Source organism: Mus musculus, chromosome 3 (genome assembly GCF_000001635.26).
Source record: "Mus musculus strain C57BL/6J chromosome 3, GRCm38.p6 C57BL/6J".
In the NCBI taxonomy this organism is placed as follows: domain Eukaryota; kingdom Metazoa; phylum Chordata; class Mammalia; order Rodentia; family Muridae; genus Mus; species Mus musculus.
This window is the reverse complement of record NC_000069.6, coordinates 96,819,274-96,839,127: the sequence shown is the minus strand read 5'-3', so window position 1 is coordinate 96,839,127 and position 19,854 is coordinate 96,819,274. Positions and strand designations below refer to the sequence as shown.

Here is a 19,854-nt window from a genome sequence, read left to right as displayed (position 1 = left end):
AGTCTGGGCTACATATTAAGACTCTGTGAATGGGCTGGTGAGATGGCTCAGTGGGTAAGAGCACCCGACTGCTCTTCCAAAGGTCCAGAGTTCAAATCCCAGCAACCACATGGTGGCTCACAACCATCCCTTACGAGATCTGACTCCCTCTTCTGGAGTGTCTGAAGACAGCTACAGTGTACTTACATATAATCAATAAATAAATCTTAAAAAAAAAAAAAGACTCTGTGTGTGTGTGTGTGTGTGTGTGTGTGTTTTAAAAAAGCTAATGTCACACCCCTTCCCTCATCACCCAGCTGCACTCAGGTTTGAGAAACCCAGCCAGCCAGCCCTGAGGAGAACAGTTCTATAGCCCTACTCCAGCTTCTCACTCCATGCCAGCCTCTTCACTCAGCAGGAATAGTCTGTTTAGAACCATAAACACAACAACTTCTTCAATTTTCCACTAAACATCAAGAGGGCTTTTACCCCACACTCAGTTCATCTGTTCACACCAACCATGTCCACCCAGTCCTCATAGACAAAGCACACAGTTCTCAAGGGACCTCCAAGTCAATTAGGTCAGGGAAAGGGTTGATAGATCTTCCCCATGACCTGGAGAAGTGGCTCAGCAGTTAAAAGCACTCACCGGCCATGCTGCCAGAGGGCCGGGTTCAGTTTCCAGAGCCCACATGATGGTTCACAATTGCCTGTAGCTCCACTTCCAAGGAATCTGATACCCTCCCCTGGTGTCCCATGTTCACCAAGCATGCACGTGATACCCTCTTCCGGTGTCCCATGTTCACCAAGCATGCATGTGATACCCTCCCCTGGTGTCCCATGTTCACCAAGCATGCATGTGACACACAGTTACACACACAGGCAAAAAACCCATACACTCAAAGCAAAACAAAATTTAAAAAAAGAGGGGGTGGGAACCACCACTGCGAACAGAGCATACGTGTGTAAGATCTGCACCATGGAACAGATTAAGGAACGAGTTAACGAGTGAGGGGTTGACTTTGATAACAGATGGGCGAGATTTCACCTGCATCGGAGGCAGCGAGTGACTGTTTTAGACAGGGAATGGCTATCAGGGCACAGAATGGGAAAGTCCTTTCTGCATGCTTAAGGCAGAGATAAAAATCAAATCAAAGGAAGACTGTGGGCGGCAGACATGAAAGAATTTCATTTCCAGACCAAGGTCTGGCTGTGATTGAACAGTGCACAGAGACCACTGGCGTGTTCACACAGAGGAACAGTAAGTTCAGAGCTGGGCTCAGGAGGGATGGGTGTACTGGACTAGAACAGACACGCTGAAGGCAGGCCAGGGAAGAGGCGATTGCAGCGATCTGTCAGGTGATGAGGGCCTGCTCGGCCTAGAAACGGACACCAGAATGAAGGGGGCAGGCAGAGGATCTACAGAATGCTAAGCAATCAAGTGTATCTGTCCAACCAGTCCCTGCAGCTCTCTCCATGCGGAGATGGCATCGGACAGAGGAAGTGCAGCATTACAAGTGTCACTGTTGGAACCAGCCATCATGGGGAGCTGCAGGAATGGGGCATGGTATCAGGGGATCGGCGTCACACACTTCTTCCTTCCCTAGGGCTCTCCAGCCATCTGCTTACCCTGTCTGCTTTGCCACAAAGTCTGGTTTTTTATACATTGCCTGGAATTCCCTACCCTGCTCAGTTTATGCTACCAAGCAACTCTGATATTTGTTCCCACCCCGCAGCTGGGGACTCCTTTTCTTGTATGAACTGACTGATAGCCCTGCCTCGGAATGACAACACTGACCATAATCTCCGGTGTGACCTCAGAGATGGGATCTTAAAAGTGGCAACTAAAATTCAGTCGTGAGGATGAGACCAAATCTAGTAGGGCCGACGTCCATTTTTAAAAGAAAGTGATATGCCGTGGATGCCACCACACAGGAAAAAAAAAAAAACACCATGGGAGGACAGAACGAGGAGGTAGTCATCATGAAAGCCAAGGACGGAGGCCTGAGAAGGTCCAATCTTAATGACATCTCCATCTTGTACTTCTGGCCTCTAGACCTACAAGAAATGACACTGGGATTCTACCAGTCTGTAGGATTCTATTACAGCAGCCCTATCATCCTTCTGCCTGAGGCGGGACTCAAGGACACCAGTAGGGCCTCCCTTCCAATAGGCATGGTGACAGACACTTGTAATCCCCACATTCGGGAGGCTTATCAGGAGGTGTGTGAGTTTGAGGCCAGCCTGAACTACATAAGACCTTGTTTCAAAGAAATACAATACAACTGAGGCAGGGGGCAACAAAGTCGGTTTGTGATCAGCTTAAACTAAGGGACACAGCAGAAGTTTTCCTGTAGCTCTGATGACATTGGAGGGGAGTCTCTTCCCAGGGCAATCTGTGTGGATGGGCCAAGTGACAGGATGAGAGATCAGGATGCAGCCTTGGGGAATTCCTAGAAAAAAAAATCATCAGCAGAAAGCCCAAGTTTACAACGCCATCCAGAGCAGAATCCCAAGATAAGACACTGTACCAGTGCCAAGAGAGAACAAACCCAGGAAACACCACCAAGCTGAGAGGACAGACGTCCAGAATACTGAACAAAGGCAGCAAATGAAGACACATCTGGGAGTGGCTGGAACAGAAGGGGGGGGGGGTGTTTTGTTTGTTTTTTAAGATGTTTTATGCACCCTTGGCTAGTAGCCTGGAACTTGCTATGTAGACCATTCAAAGATCTTCTTGCCTCTGCCTCCCACGTCCTGGGATTAATGGCGTGCAATAGCATACTCGGCCAGATGCTCCCATTTTTAACCTGAACAAAACCGTCAGCATGTCAAGTTAGATGGAGAACACAGGAAGTTGAGTTAGCATGGATGAGAGAATCCTCAGCCAGTCGAGCAGGGAGAAATGGGGAAGTGGGGTACAGAGGAAAACAAGGTCCGCATCAGTCCTTCCTGAATAACAGCTGGAGATGTAGAAAATTAGCAACCTTGGCAATGTAGACACAAAGCGTCACACCAAAATACACAGTGGGGTCAAACAGGTAAGTCGGTAATGGCGTCTGGGAGAAGACAATCGCTAGGCCATGGCTCCTCCATCCATCCACTCTGTAAAGCTAATCTTAGCCACTGGGAAGAATTAATTAATGCCTTTGCGGCCAGTGAACTGCTCAGATAATGCTGAGACTCGCTCTGACCCAGGAGCGTCCCGTCAGTCCAAAAGCTGGAGAGCCACATGCTGTGAGTTAAGGGGCTCTCACAGAGCCACAAAGCTGAGCTGAAGTTCTCAGCGTAGTGCAGCCCATAGCGCATGCGCTCCGAGTGGAAGCCAGCACCGACGGACCAAGGGACTTGGAGAGCACGTGGAGACAGAGAAGCAGGAGTAAGCAAAGCTCTGCCTTATAGGCTTATAGCTCACCTATGTGGAGACCATGGTCACCAGGGAGTACTTAGGGGATGGCTCCACTCAACTAGAAACCATCACCAAATTTCCCAAGGATGTGATAAAGGAAGTAGGAGAAACAAGGACTCTACCTATAGTGGGGAAATGTGATCTATGGTTAGCAATGGCCTCCAGAAAGACAGTCCAAGTACTGCCATCTTTGCCTGTGTGATGGTCTGGATGTAGTAAGACTTTTATATACTCATGGTAATCTATTGCCGGTAGTCATAAGTACATAGACTCTCACCACAATTGTATCTAATAGTAATTAGAAATTAATTGTAATATCAGAATGACAGGGATTGCAGAGCCTCTCCCCATGGGCACCTATATAAACACCTGCTCCAGGAAACAGTTTTACTGAAAGGTAAAGGCTCACAAACCAGCAAATGAATAATGTTTAACCTCATTACTGAGCCCACGGAACGGTCCTCAATTATGTAACACAGGACAGAACCATAAAGTAATGGTTACAAACTTAATGAAACAAACTGTCTCATTAAGCAGAAGTGGGGGTGGGGGGAGCAGGGTCTATCTGGCCGCCTTCAGTCTGGACCTGGCTCACCTTCACTAACCTCCGTGCTTGTTATACAACCCAAGCACATCACCAAGAAGAGAGCAACACTCCCAGGAAGTTTAGCCAGGTGCATCTGCCCACATGTGCCTGAGAAGGTGGCTCCTCTTGCATCTATGCCCACCTATGTGACCCGAAAGAGCAGAAGTTGGCAAACTTCTATTAGGAAAAAATATATAATTGGAGGAGAATGTGGAGGTTAAGTCCAAAAGTGTAGACAGGCTGTGAATTCCCTATTCAGTCAACCCTGACAAAGGGCTTCCCACCTAGACAGGCACATCCATCTCTGTCAGAGCCTAGCACAGGCTGTTTCTGCTAAGGGCATTAAAGAAATCATGTTGTACGGCTGGAGAGATGGCTCAGCAGTTAAGAGCTCTTGCAGAGGACCAGAGTTCAGTCTCACCACCCACACAATGGCTCACAACCCCCTGTAATTGAACTAATGTCGTCTGAACCCTGTGGGCACCAGGCACATATATGCCAGCAGAACACTCATATGCACACCACAAATAAGCTTTAAAAGAAGGGGAGCAAGCAAGGAAAGAAAGAAGGACAAAAGGAAGCCTGTGTCTCAGCTGATACTGACAATAGAATCTCTGGCAAGCAAGGCACAAACACACTTTGACTTCATGCTTCAAAAATAATTTACATAGAGCACGTCTTAGAGTTTTGGTACAGGTGTCAGATCTTTGGCCACTAGGGCTCATCCTTTGAAAAGTAACGTCTGTGGAAACTCAACCAGTCAAGTATATTTAAGTGGCTAATAGCAAGGCATAAGGAAAAGCAAGGCCCTAGAATATAGATCTGCAAACCGTACCTCCCATCGTGACAGCTGCTATTTGTTCTTAGCCAGGGATGGATTTAAAATGCAGGGAATTCGTAGGTGCATTCCACCGAGAATTATCTACAGGGCAGTGATGGCAAGGTCCAGTGAGTAATTTTTATTTCTCTTTTATGATAAAGAATAGAATTTCTTATATCAAAGGTCATTTGATTGCTGGTACCCAGTATCCTCACTACTCCACAAATGATATTTTATACTATATGGTGGACTCTGCTCTGAGAGTTCAATGCCCTCCACACTTTGCTTGCCTAAGAGTTTCAGGAGCTGTGAGAGAGATGGAGTAAAAAACTGAGAAAATGGAGACACTTGTTGAGAGAGGACTTCTTTGCACTGTTGATGGGACTGGTACCCGAAACAGCTAAGCCCCCATGAAGGGTTCCTCCAAAATCAGCACCTTGTTTTATATTGCTGTTCTTTTTTTTTCTTTTTTCTTTTTTTCTAATGCAGAATTTTGTGTAGCCCAGGCTTTTGTGTAGCTAAGCACACTGGCTGCTCTTCCAGAGGATCTGAGTTCAATTCCCAGCAACCACATGGTGGTTCACAACCATCTGCAATGGAATCTGATGCTCTCTTCTGGCATGCAGGCATATATGAAGATATTTATCTATATATAGATAAAGCACCCATATGCACTAAAACAACAACAACAACATGAAAAAAATCATGTAGGCCAAGCTTAAAGCTTACCTTTGACTTGAGATTCTCTTGCTTCTACCTCCCGAGTAGAACCCACAGGATGTACCACCTGGTTTCTGTGGCGCTAGCGATGGAGCCCAGGGGATCAGGCCTATGGGCTTGTGAAGGCTGGCTCAGTACTCTACCCAGTCCCTGAACTTGCATTTCTACCCACCTCCATTTTTCATGTGTGTGGTCTGTTAGCAGTGTCCTCCTGCCTCTAGATAAACTTCCCAGCCAGCTTTCTCACTGCTCAGCCTCTAAAACACCCATCAAACAACAAGAGCATGAATTCCTGCTCAGGCATAGAGCACTTACTGCTCTTGCAGAAGCCCCAAGTTCTGTTTGCCTCGGTACCCTCTGCTGCTCCTCTGTGCTCTGTGCTGTGCTCTGCATGAGCCCCCACCCCCACCCCCCCACCCCCGCCTGCCCTTTGCACAGGCCACATGCTCTGCCTTCCCAGATGCTGACTGGGTATTCATAGAGGGTACTAAGTAAACAAGTTTTCCATATGAATGCATTCGAAACCTCCCCAGGACCCAGCCAAGGTTCAAACCCTTGCACGACCAGCCCACTCTGTAGGGATCCTATCACTCCATCTTTCAGCGTCCTTCTTATGTTCACTGAGGTATATTTAGCACCTACAATGAGGCAGGTGTCAGGCTCAACCCAGATTAGGCAAAACAATGCCTTGCCTTCAGAGAGCCCAAAATCCACTAGAGGAGAGTTACACTGTACTAGTACTGATAATCACTGCTAGGATAGTTTAAATGGGCTGTTGTTAAATTACACATTGAGTCCTTTCTAGGCTACATACTATTTATGAATACTGAATTAAAAACTAGTGAGGCATTTCACGTGGGGGAAACAGGTTCTAGAAGGCTAAGTTGGTTTCACCTGGCCAGATATGCAGAGCCTAGATTCCAATGTGAGGCCTGGGTCCTTCTACTCCCCAGCCTCGAGGGGATCATGTAGGTAGCATGGGAAGAGGAAGACGTCGCCGGGCAGAAGAGCACACATATCTTCGTGTGACAGAATCACCTCAATGCATATACAGGATGAAAGAAAGGAAACAGGTCAGGTTAGACAACAAAGCACCTTGGACTCAGTCCTGAAGATTACAGATGGCATTTGTTGTTTGTATCAGTGTCCCCATCAAGATAAGCTGCCTGCCGAGGAGGCACTAAAGTTCCTTGTGGTATTTTCACACTATGCACACAGTCTGTACAGCTGATGGGAATTCCATGAGCTCTTCCGGGTTTGGTTTTCGAGTCTTTTGTTTGTTTGGGGTTTTGTTGCTTTCTCGTTTTACTTTTGTGTTCCCATGGTTCCACCCAGCTTCACAAATACAGTATCTGTTGCTAGCCAGGTTCAGGCGGCAGATGATTCAAGCCTAGAGCCAATCTTCAGCAGCGATCAGGTAGGCAAGGTGTCATCGTTCCTATTGCAAAGCTCTGGCCTCTGCCAGGCATCCCCGAGTTCTCTGGAATCCCATACATCACACAAAGGAACTAAAGACCATTGTGACGTAGCCTTTAAGACGTGGGAGCATTTAACTTTCCCAACAGCAAGAACTAGGTCCCACCATACTCAGGTGAGGAAAAAACAGGGACTTAGAGAGTATCACAGGCTTCCAGTGCTCTTAACCGCTCATCCAGGGTGCCTACCAGGCAAGGAGATTGCGTTGAGCTGGGTGGTGTCTCCTGAGGAACCAAGGGAAGGGGCTGCTGAGGCTTGAGGGGAGGCTGTCTATCTCCATCTTACTATTCTCACCCATCTTCTATGCAGAAATATGAGAGCATTTAACCAAGATGTGAGCAGAGAGGTCCGTTTCCACATTCAGACAACCTGACAGAGATTCCAAGTGCCTCAGCCTCCTCTCCCAAGGAGTTCCAGCTCCTTTCCCTCCACACCAACTTCCTTCCCCCCGCCCCCCAAACATCTAAGCATCTATTTTGAACCAGGATCTGTCCTAAAAAACTTGGGAACACAACAAGTAACAGAGGCAAGAACCCTACACTCTTGAAACTTAACACACGGAAAGAAGACAAAGATTTCTGATGACAGATGCTATGGAGTGCTATGACATCATGACAAGATGGAGGGAGGCTCCACCTAGGAAATCCTCCTCAGATGGAAACATTCGAATTCGTCCTCAAATCGCAAGGGGCACACCCTTCAAAGCACAGACCCACCTTATACATGGAAGGCCCTTAGTGAACATCATGTCTCAACTCCTTTTAGTTGCTGGTGAGAAAATAAAGGCTCAGTGACACCAAAAGACTAGCACAGGGTCTCCTAAATGTATGGGTGCCACCTCCCGCTACCCTAGGCCACATTTGGATTTAATCATTTGAAGAGTGAGCAGCTTAGATTTGTACTTTCAGTCTCCTCAAACACACTCACATGTATAATTCTATTTCTAGAACAACCTTTGGGAAATGGTGTTTGGCTTTCCTTCAACGTATAACAAAATTGAGATGAGGCATAGATCTAATAAGTGAACCAAGACCTTCCTTAGGCATTGGTTTCCCAGACCTGTACCCTCTCCCTAGCTGCCTAGGAACACAAGATAGTATCAACAAGTCCATATGCAGAGACCTTACCAGAGTCAAAGATGAGAACAATTTGCTTGGCCATAACCCACAGCTTCAACGTCCCTGAGTTGTCTGTACATGAAAGAACTTGTGGTTCTATGTGACTAGACAATGGTGACCTGAGGCAGCAAGGGCCCTGTGACTTACGGATACAGGATGGTGCCTTCTACACCAAGGCCACCTGAGAGTCTTCATACCCAGCCCAGGAGTCTCCAGAACCGATGGACCCTTAGGGAAAGGCCCCAATGACGAGAAATGAGTTCCTTCCAAGCTTGCCTACACACAGAAGCATCTGGGAGAATTCAAGGCATTTCAGGTTCACACAAGATAGAGATTGAGAGATTCTCCCAAAGGGAGACTAGAAGACTTGAATTTGCACCCAGTCAACCCAGCAATCCGTGGCTTTCCTCGTGGCTAACACTGTCTTGGGAAACAGAAGAGGCACCGGTAGAAGTTAGATTCGGCTGTATGTTTTAAGGGCTGGCTGCCTTTGGAAGAGTCTTCCCTTATACCCTAAATGCTTGGATAGTAAAGTCTCAGAAGAAAATTCCCCGTGGCCTGGGACTTCTGTGGTCTCTGTCCCTTGGCTGTGCATCTCCATACAGCACCCCCACCTCTTCCACCCCATCGTATATATACGACACCCCTGGGAAGCGAGCAGCCCACCAATGCCTTCATGAAGTAGAGCCTGCACATCTCCAGTAAAAAGAACTGTGACACCCCTGGAAGGCCATCCTCACCCCCACTTAACCTGTGCTCCTGCCACCACAGAGGCCTCAACCCCCCCACAGCCACTTGCCAGCAAAAAGAGAAGGGATAAGTGGCCCCAGCCCAGGCAGCAGGTCGCAGACCGCTCTTCTTACCTGTGGCGAAGGATCCGCTCCGCACTGGAAATTCTCCCCGCTGTGAACACTACTAGTCTTGGAACTCACTGGACTTTGGACAAAGATTGATTTAAAAGCTGATGTATTTAACAGGGACGTGTGGTCTGAGTTCAAGTGACCTCTGTCCTGCTCCCGGCCAGCTGGCAGGGTCCTAAGCTTGAAATGCTCAAGAGGCCTCAGTAAAATCAAGCCCCGCCCCCACCCCAGCCTAACAATGGGAAGGGTAGTAGAGAAAGGTGGGGAGGGGGTGCCTCGGCCTCTCCAGTTCTATCTAATAAACAGAAGACTGGGTCACACCCAACCAATCCCCAATTCCAGTAGGAACCTCACTGTCCCTAGCCCAGGGTCAAGGTAGGGGCTAATCACCAGCCATCTTCCACACTCAGGCTGTCCTGAGAGCAAGACACTACAACTCCTACCCGGAAAGCTACCAAGAGGCCAAAGCCCCAGAGAAGGCAAAGGCCCTGTTTCTGGGTCCTACCTCCACTGTGGGGAGAGCTCTCCTAGCTCACTCAGGGGCCTCCTTGCTTCTTTCTGGCTCCCTCCCCTCTCCCGATGGCTGCCTCTGTTCTCTAACTATTGATACCTGTCTTCCTCTTCACACACTCTGTCTCTCAAGAAGGCAGCTGGGCAGTAGCTGTTCCCCCGTGGCCTGGCGTTGCTGAACAGGCCGCTAGCCTCAGCCACCGCAGCAGCTGATCTCTATCAACCACACCCACACAAACCATCCTCACCTGGATTCTCAGCCCACATTCCTAATTCAGAGCAGGAGACATCTTAGAACAGTGAGACCAGGCAGGCCCCAGGCTGTGGGCTGGATGGCCTCGTCTTTTCTCCACTCATGAAGAGCTGGCCATTTGTCTTCCCTGAGTCTTGACTTTGCCCTCAACCCAGGTGTGAGCTAAGCCAGTGGGTAAGAAGTTTAAATTGACATCAGGGCCACTTCATCATCTCCTGCTGCCTTCTGTCTCTAGGCTATATTCTCTGAACCTCTAATATAACTTGCAAAGCCATGGGGGTAGACTGGGATGCTCTAGGTTTAGGATCAGAACACCTGAGTTGAAACTGACCCTTCCAGTTTCCAATGTTTGATCTGGGCTGATTATCTTTCTTACAGCATTATGGCTGGGACACAGGGTGCCACACACACACACACTATAACATTTTATATGACAATATAAAAAGTTAATATCGTGCCTATAATTAAGTCTGATCTGATTAATGTGGAGCCTATAGGGTATACTCTACTGATTATATAGGTCTAATAGGATCATCCCTTTCTTTAGCCCTTTTCGTGTGACATGGTTTTCATCTTTGAAATAAGAAAGCTTAGATCCTCTGCTTAATAATCCTCCCCAGGATCACTTGACCAGGAGGACGGGAGAGCCAGCCTCCAACTCCGCCCCTGTCTTAGATCAGTCGTTTACAGCTTTGATAAGGCCTCCTGCTGTCAGGAATCGCTTTCTGTGTTCTCCTTTGCCAGGAGTTGTGAACAGGGGCCGATAATGAGCCGTTCTCCTTTGTTAGGGAGACAGAGTTGGGATTTTCTGGGCCACTTCCAACACGGAGATGTGATGAGCCTAAATGTGCTGGGTTTTAAGGTGAGCACGAAGCCTGCCCTTGGGAGTGCGCAGTGTAAGCTCTGGCTTGTCTGTAGAGTCCTGCAGATGAAGTGTGAGCACGGGATGTAGCACGGCGTATTGGGTGGTTTTGCTTCTAAAAGGTGCTGGCCATGAAACTGAAGGCCTTACGATGCCAGGCTAATGCCCTCATGCCTGCCACAGCCCAGCCCTGGCTTAGGCATCAAAAAGATTCGACATTGAATCCTAAATATGTCATTTCTGGTTTCTTTTTGATGGTCGGTTTGTTCAAGTTCGAGGCTTTATTTGGTCAGGCAGCGCCCGACTACACCCTGGAAAGGTAAAGAAATGCTTAACAACCTACAGTCTGTGTTAATTACCTGACTTGGTATTTCCATTAAGGAGAGAATCCACAACAGCTATGCCCCAGCCCCAGCACCTCCACTCTCCACCCGTCGTCCAAGGTTAATCTGTGACTAGGGATTTGCTAGAGAAATTTATTTTTTTCTTCCCAGAATCTGGGCCAAAATGAACATTTTCTCATTGCCTTCTCCATCCCTTTATCCATGATCCATTTTGTCCACGAACTCACCATGTTCCAACACATTCGCGTGTCATCTGACTCCTTTATCTCTCCTACCAGAATACTAAGTCCTCAAGGACAGGGGTTTGTGTTTTCTTTTAAATTTTTTTTTTTATGTGCCTGGGTGTTTTGCCTGTGTGTGTGTGTGTGTGTGTGTGTGTGTGTGTGTGTGTGTACCACATGCATACATGGTGCCCAGGGAGTCCTGAAGAGGGCGCCAGGTCCCCTGGAGCTGGAGTTACAGACATGTGGGCACTGGGAATCAAACCTGGGACCTCTGGAAGAGCAGTCAGTACTGTTAACTGTTGAGCCGTCTCTCCAGCTCCTAAGATTTTTATTTTTGTCACCTTGTCTCAAATGCCTGGAATATAAAACTACCACGTACTAATGTTTCAGGGATCTGTGAATGAAACACTAAATTAATCCTGCCAGTAAGGCTGGTTTATCCCCTCACACTGACTCTGTGACCTCAGGGCCTCAGTTCTCAGGGGTTAGGTCTCCCCAGGGTCACTTCAGCTGCTCTTCTAAGGACACAGTATACCAACATGTATGAAAATAAACAAGCTAGAAGTAAAGGTAGTGAGTTGGGGCCTCGGGGTGCTGGGGCACTGGATGGCTCTCTGCCTGAGATGACACAGCATCCTATACAACTGTCAGAAACAGCCAGCGAAATTCTGCCATGTCCTGGTACTTTCCTCACTGTGGCCCACACAGAAGTTGGTAATAGTTTAGTTGTGCAGGTCACTATGGTGGGCAGGTGAAACCTCGCAGGTCGGCAGCAGCTTGCCTGAGCCCCGATGCCCTGACTCTGCTCAGCCCCTTCAGAAGCTGGAGCCGCTGATAGGCTGGCATACTTAGAAAACTATAGAATATCATTGAGCTGAAAGTCCATGAGTAATGTAAAGATGTCAATTCTCCCCAATAGATGACAGACAGACAGATGGACAGATAGGTATTTCCAGTGAGATTTCCCTCATTTGTAGTAGGACCTGGATGAGCTAGTTTTTAAAATAGAGCATGAGGATGGGGCCAACGGACAGAAGGCTCAGCGAGCAAAAGCAGCTGCCATTCAAGCCTGACAACCTGAGTTCAATTCCCGACGCCCAGAAAAGGGTGGGAGGAGAGAACCAACATCGCCAACACCGCCGAGCCCTCTGACCTCCACGCCCTTGCCACAGCAGACACACACCTGTGTGCACACGCGTGCGTGCACACGCACACAGATGTGAAATTGTTTTTAAATTCTTCTACGTCTGGATATCAAAACCATACACTGGTAGCATTTACTACGGATGACTTTGGGACCAGATAGGCAAATGAGCCAATGGGGTAAGCTCTAAAACCAATCTAAATATACTACAGAGAGTTAATTCGTGACCTAAAACATAGTCAAAAAACGCTAGGCTTTATTCATTACAAAAAAAAAAAAAGGTGTGTTTTATTTCTTTCAAATAATTGTGAGATTCAGCCGTGTCGATATGTGTGCTTTGTGTTCATTTTAATATTAATATTTAGTACTATTATGAAAGCCCATTTAGATAGTGTCTGTATATAGCGCCGAGTGTTACAGGCTGCCTGTCCAGGGGTTACAGTGATTTACAGGATGTGGCTGCCATTTAGGCTCCCCGCTGTGTTTGGTCGTTTCCTGGGGGCTGACTGTCTAGCTACTTATCTTGTCTGAATATGTAGGTGACCATGAAGTTAGGAAAGAAGTTGGGAGTCAGGGGTTGTTTGTTTTTTTTTGAGACAGGGTCTTTCTGTATATCTTAGCTGTCCTAGAACTCACTGTGCAGAACAGGTTGGCCTTGAACTCAGCGATCTACCTGCCTCTGCCTTCTGAGGGCTGAGATTAAGGGTTTGTGTCATGGGGGAGCACCCTCGTAGAAGCAGGGGGAGTAGGGATGGGATAGGGGATTTCTGGAGGGGAAATTGGGAAAGGAGATAACATTTGAAATGTAAATAAATAAAATATCCAATAAAAAAGAATGTTTAAAAAAAAAAAGAAAAGGAAAGACAGTTGCCAAAGGCACTAGAAAATAAAAGGTTTGGGCCATTATGCCTGGCAAGGTTTTTTTCTTTTCCAAGATTTATTTTGTTACTTTTAACTATGTGTGTGTGTGTGTGTGTGTGTGTGTGTGTGTGTGTGTAGGTTTGTGTTTATGAGTAAAGATGTTTCAGGGGCCAGAAACAAACAATGGATCCCCTGGGGCTGGAATTATAGGGAGTCGTGAGCCACCTGATTTGTATACTTAGCCTGCAAAATTCTCTGTCTCTGTCTGTCTCTCTCTCTCTCATCAGGCTAGCCTGGGACTCAGAAAACCCCCTGCCTCTGAGACCACCACGCCTGGTGAATAGTGCAAGTTCTTAACCTCTGAGGGTTCTCTCCAGTCGCAGCCAATAAGCTGTAAGTGTTATAGATGAGTGCACTGGAGTAAGAGGCCCGCTCCCCAGGCTTCCTGTGGCCACGCAGGGGGCGAGGGGGGGGGGCAATCAGGACACTGCGTTGCTTCATTTAACGTGGAGAGGACCTATGCTGGCGACCCAGTGGCGAGTGCATGGCATACAGGAGTGCTGTAAGAAGGTCCTTTGACTTCCTGAGCTCAATTTTTAATTTTTTTAAATAATATAATACAAAATGCAATGCTCTTTGAGTGCACGGTTCAGGGTCATCCTGTGCTTCCACACCGCTGGGCAGCCATGGTCACTAATCATTCCCACGGTGCAGTTCTCTCCCCCAAATGGAAGCTCTGTGCCTCTGAGCACCAGCTCCCATTGCGGGTCCCATTGCTCTTGCCCTAGCCCTCCACATATGTCTTTGTCTTTATCTGTGGCCGCTCTAGGTTCCTCCTCGAAGCCGAATAGGGTATCTCTGACCTTTTGTAATTTAATGTCATTCTTGTAGAAGTGTCAAGGCTGGACCAAATTTTCCTCGCCCATTCAGCGGCGAGCAGCTTGCTTCCGGGTATCTGTCTCAGCCCTGATTCTCATCCTCGGAAAGCTATTATTGCATTTACTCAGCTTTACTTCGTTGTGCGCATATGTGGGCCAGCCCATGCACTCGGAGGACAACACTTGGGGGTCAGTCTCTCCTCCGTCAGTGAGTCCAATGCAGCCAGCTCAGCTCCTCAGCCGTGGCTACACGAACTTTACCTGCTGAGCCATCACTGGCCCCGGTTCATTTTCTTGGGTACATGCCCAGAAGTGGGATAACCGGATCATATAATTAACTTTTAAAAGAACCATTATACTGTTTTCTTTTAATTATTTTTTGCACGTATTTATGTGTGTGTGAGCATGTGTGGGAGTCAGTTTTCGTCCCCTCCTCTATGGGTCCTGCTGTAGGACTCACACATGTTCTCCCACTGAGCCACCATACCACGCCATGCTGTATTCCATAATGACCACACTGGTTTGCTCTTTCACCAGTGGCCCACAAAGGTTCCAGTTTCTCTACATCCTCATACACACCTTGGTTTGTTTTGTTTGTTTACTATTTTAACAGCCATTATCCTAATGAGTGTAACATCGCATTCATATTTCCCTAATGATCAAGGCTGATAAGCAGTACTTTTTCATATGATTTTTATTGGATATTTACTAGCCGTTTACACACCTGCTGTACAAAACCATCTACTTGGGTCCCTCCCCCATTTTAAAAAAGCCATTCCTTCTACTCACGTTTTGATGCCTCAGTTTTGTTTTGTTTTTTCCTGACTATGACACAAAAGACTCAGAGAGATGAAGCGGCTTTTCCAACGGTATCTCTCAAGTTCATGGCAGAGGTTGGTGGCTGATGGCGGGTGCTTTTGTTTCTGCATCCCATGCTCTTTCCACGATACAAGTCAGCTTGGCTGTGGGAGACCTGAGAGCCCCCAATTCGTATTTCAACTTCAACATTTCATTGTCCCACATGACTTTGCATTGTTAGTAGCTCATTAACTTACTCCAGCCCTGACATTTCAGCTCTTGCTGTCCTCTGTTGCTGTCCTGACCTAACTTTTATGATTGCTTCCCTTTGCCTCTTTGTGTAACTGCCCTCAGCCACCATCTAGAGAAGCCACCCATGTGGACTGCATACCTTTGGAGGAATTTATTAGGCCAGGGTCCAGATGCAGGACTGAGATAAATGTTTTACAGCTGTGCGAGCAGATGGGTGGCTTGTGGGACAATGCTCGTGGAACAATGCCACCCCTCTTTGCAGTAGTATACACTGAGCCCCCCCCCATGTGGCTGATGATCAGAATTTTCTTGTTCTTATAGCAAATGGCTTTCAGGCCAGTGGAGGACTGGGGGCCCCAGGTGTGCTACACGTTGCGACAATTTGTGAGTTGGCTAGAAAAGGTTTTTTCTTTATTTTTATTTTATACAGTGGGTGTTTTACCAGCATGCATGTCTGTGCGGTGCTCCCAGAAGTCAGACGATAAGGTTGGATCCCTCGGGACTGGAGGATAGACAGTTGTTAGCCACCATGTGGGTGCTCAAAGTCAAACACTGATCTTCTAGAAGAGCCACCAGTGCTCTGAGTTGATGAGCCATCTCTTCAGGCCCATGAAGAATATTTGCATAGTCATTCCCTATGGTCGTTTAAATACAATTGGCCTCCATAGACTCCTGTGCTTGAATGCTGGGCCCATAGGGAGTGGCACTATTAGGAAGTGTGGCCTTGTTGAAGGAAGAGTGTCACTGTTGGGAAGAGCTTTGAGGTCTTATAAGCTCAAGTCTGGCCAATGTGACAGTCTCTTTCTACTACCTGTGGATCAAGGTGTAGCTCCTTCTCCGGCGCCATGTCTGCCTGCATGCTGCCAAGTTTGCCCATCCTGACAATAATGAGCTAAACCTCTAAAACTATAAGTCACCCCAATTAAATATTTTCTCCTGAGTTGACTTGTGGTCTTGGTGTCTCTTCACAGCAATCAAACCCTAACTTAAACATTCCCTCTCCTTTTTCCAAATGATAGGTCAGAATACACAATCTGCTTCCACCACAGGTAAATTATGGTAGAGAGCAAGAGTATAGCTGTATTCTAGGCTCCTGAATGTAGCAATGTCACACTTCGGGAGTGTGGGTTTTAAGGAACTCTGCTTACTTTTCTGAGGGATGCAGAGTGCCCTGGAATATGAGTGTCCTGGATTGCATCTTAAAGAGCCAGCTTCCCAAGAGCCCAGAAAGTGTCCCAACCTTCCTGATGCTGCAGCGACCTTTTAATACATCTCCTCGTGTGTGGTGACCCCCTAACCACAAAATTATTGTTGTTGCTACTTCACAGCTGTAATTTTGTTTCTGTTGTGAATTGTAAATGTTTGTGTTTTCTGATGGTCTTAGGTGACCCCTGTGAAAGGGTCATTTGACACTCAAAGGGGTCATGACACACAGGCTGATAACCACTGCTGTAAAGGGATAGCCTAGGGATCAAGAGGACAGCGAGAAAAGTGCAGAGACTGGGAGCAGTCCACACACAGGCAAAGGGTCTTTGAGAAAGAACAGGAACAAGTAACCCACCTGTGCCATGACTTCAAAGATGTCTTCCCTCAGAGTACGGCCTCCAGGAAGGACCCAAGCACCCCTGGCATTGCGGAGAACTAACTGAGCCTGCTCCCTTTTTGTGGGCTTAGAATCCCAACATGCCAGAGTAGAATGTGATGACCCACCCCTGGAGCCTCTGCTACTCAGGAACTGGAGGCAGGATTTCCAGATCAGAGGTAGCCTGGTTAAGGCAAACCTGGCCAACATAGGGAAACCTTGTTTCTAATCAGTTGATCAAAGTGCTGGGAGTACAGTTGAGCAGTACGGCAAACACTTGCATAGCATGTGAGGAGGGTGGGGTGCAGCCTCTGTACCAGCTGCAGGGGGTTCTGCCTCACCCTCACAGTGTACCCTTGTGAAGTGGAAACTTAGGATTCTTCGGAGAGTCAGTTGTGTTGGATGGTGTTGGGACAACACTTGAAGGAGTGTTTTCTTGAAGTAGGCACAGGTAAAAGACTAAGGCAGACTCGTGAAGGAACATTTGACTAAAGCAGACATAGGAGAGAGGATGTTCTGCTAAAACAAGCACATGAAAGGACACATGATAAAGGATTCTTCACTAACGATAAGTGTGTCTTGGTCTACCTTACATTGTGTAGTTGAGCTGCATTTGTCAGGACTCCACAGAGAGAAATGCACCAAAAAGCTTCTGGTGGGGTGCTGCAGTTTCCTGCTGCTTCTTCGGACTCTGGCTGATTGACAGAGTAGTGTCAGCTGGTGATGTTTGAAGGGAATATCAAAAGGACTTGACAGTGATGGAGGCTGAGATTACTTACAGAGCTAGCTAGCTGTACGCTTTTAGTGATCCTCACTTTGCTGAGAGAGGCACAGCTGGGAACTTCTCCTGGCACTCCTCCCTGGTCCCTCCTGTTGACTTATGCCAAAGCAGAGGCCTAGATGTCTCTGCTAGGTAGTGCCACCGCTGCTGGACTGTGTTTGCGATCCTGACTCTACTGAACAGGACTGCTGGTGGATCCATGAAGTGTATGTGAGTGGATCGAGCTGCTGCTGCTGACTCCTGTGAACTAAACTGATGACAAAACAGATGGGAGTTGCTCCAAAGAACCTTTCTAAACAGGTCCACTTCCCCTGTATCCTTTCTTTTCCACTATCTCTGGTGTGTGGTGGGCTAAAAGGGAGATTAAAGCGTTTAAGAACCAACATTAAAAATAAGGTTTTAAAAAATTAAAATTATGCCCTAGCTTGAATAATAACTTTCCTTTCACATGATCACACTAGAAATGCCACAAGATAATAAAACCCAAATTCAGGCATTCTGCATCTCGAAGGCTTGGGACTCTGGGTTTGTGAGAAGGTGGAGAACAGGTGGATCCACAAAGCATGCCAGTTTCCCCAACTTCTTCAAGGTCAGAGTTTGGAAGACACCTGAGAGAGGACTACAGTGGATTTGCAACAAGCAGTCGTGGGTGGATGCTCTTACATGCTCTCACTTTGGTATGAGGAAACAGTGTGGCCCTGCACTGGAGAAAGTGCATCTCTATCCTTGTTGCAGAATCTGACTTTGTAAGAGTGAGGGCTGCAGAGTCTACTGGTCAGGCAGAGCTTTGGCTGTGGTCATTTTTGCCACCAGGCTGAATGGAGAAACTCAAGTGACCTTGAGTGTGTGGAGCAGGGGACAGTGGCTGAGCTGCTGAGCCAGCAGTCTCCTCATGCCTGGTCTCTCTTCGGTGGGAGGCCTAACTGGGACAGGGTGTGGTGCCCTCTGTGGTCCAGGAGGAAAGCACAGACTGCTTAGGCCACCACAGGACTGGGCAGATGCTCTGCCTTCTAGCTTAAAAGGACAGACGTAGAAGTCAAAATCCTTGGTGAACTGTTTAGTACCGAGGCTGAGACTGTCTTCTCAAGGCCTGCTCTGTCAGCCTGTTACTCACACCCCTGAGGGTGCCAGCCTCCACAATTAACACAGCCCTGGCTCCCTTCTTGTCTTATATTACCAAGGACTCTGGATTAAAGGCCAACAGAGACAGGGGTTGGGAGAGGATAAACCACCCACAGTGCTTTGGTGTAAGTGCCCTCTGGCCCCAGGACTGGGTTCCTTCCAGAAAGCTATGGGCTGTGCTGGAATAGCAGGTCACCCTTCTCTAGGGAAAAAGCCAGTCTCCTAACAGTCCCCAGAAGCCAGGAAATGAAACTTCTGCCCCCTCTGTCCAGTCTAGGCCCACATGCTTCCTCATTTACCAGGACTGTTTGGCACAAATCGGTGGGATCCCTAATCAGGCCAACTCCTCACAAATACACACCGAGAGTCTCACGGAGTCAGGCAATGGAGCTACAAAGGCAAACAAGGCCCAACAGCAGCATTTACTCTGGACATGCAGGCTGGGTAGGCTCTAGCACCTTCACTGTCTGCAAGTCTGCTGTGGCCCAATGAAGTTCGGAGATTAACTCTGGAATCCTTGGGATCGGTGACCAAAGAAGACAGGAGGCAGACTGAGCTCCTGCAATTAATAAGGGAGCAGGGTAGGCTGGACCTTGTCCACAGGGGAGAGGAGACACTGAAATCATGCTATTGGGTGTACATGTGACTCAATGGTAAATACTCTCCTAGCATGCATGAAACCCAAGGTTCAGTCCCCAGCACTGAAAAAAAGAAAGGAAGGAAGGAAGAAAGGAAGGAAGGAAGGAAGGAAGGAAGGAAGAAAGGAAGGAAGGAAGGAAGGAAGGAAGAAAGAAAGAAAGAAAGAAAGAAAGAAAGAAAGAAAGAAAGAAAGAAAGAAAGAAAGACAGACAGACAGACAGACAGGAAGGAAGGAAGAAAGAAAGAAAGAAAGAAAGAAAGAAAGAAAGAAAGAAAGAAAAGAAAGAAAGAAAGAAAGAAAGAAAGAAAGAAAGAAAGAAAATGAAATAATCTAAAGAACTAGAGATATTTAACCTCCAAAGGAAAACCATCAGAGAGAATAAGTAAGTTCTTACTCTGTTTGTTCTGGTTTGTCTCCCTTCTACCGAAGCTCCTCCTGAATCTATCTTAGCACCCTGGTGCTAGGATAACAGGCGTGTGCTAAAATGTCTAGGCTGAGGTGAATTAACTTTCTTCAGGGATTTGAAAGATTCCAAAATAGACAATGAAATAAAGTAATCATGATAACCAATACCCAGAGGACTTAGCCTGTGGAGGCCCAGGCTCACTGTTCCATGTGCTATGCCTCAATTTATC

The 19,854-nt window shown here is 47.4% G+C and overlaps 2 protein-coding genes and 1 long non-coding RNA gene across 8 annotated transcripts in view; 2 read left to right on the top strand and 1 right to left on the bottom strand.

The window, feature by feature from the left end:
- Positions 1-9,672, bottom strand: part of Pdzk1 (PDZ domain containing 1) — a 41,471-nt gene extending 31,799 nt beyond the window's left edge. The window contains exons 1-2 of one of the 5 annotated variants that reach the window (XM_017319675.2): positions 9,579-9,672; positions 8,972-9,044 (exon numbers count right to left, since the gene is read on the bottom strand). The gene's annotated coding sequence lies outside the window, so the exon portion shown is untranslated. Of the gene's footprint in view, positions 1-5,523; positions 5,898-6,408; positions 6,455-6,609; positions 6,958-8,971; positions 9,064-9,578 lie in introns of those variants that run through there. The other 4 variants (NM_021517.3, NM_001355710.1, NM_001146001.2 and 1 more) reach the window with 4 other exon arrangements.
- On the top strand, positions 7,058-9,302 carry 4930442L01Rik (RIKEN cDNA 4930442L01 gene). The gene is made up of 2 exons (NR_015596.1): positions 7,058-7,105; positions 7,300-9,302. It is a non-coding gene; the product is annotated as an RIKEN cDNA 4930442L01 gene (long non-coding RNA).
- A 104-nt stretch (positions 9,673-9,776) lies between the features above and the next one.
- Positions 9,777-19,854, top strand: part of Cd160 (CD160 antigen) — a 30,589-nt gene continuing 20,511 nt past the window's right edge. For both annotated transcript variants that reach the window (NM_001163497.1, NM_001163496.1), the window contains exon 1: positions 9,777-9,905. The gene's annotated coding sequence lies outside the window, so the exon portion shown is untranslated. The remainder of the gene's footprint in view (positions 9,906-19,854) is intronic.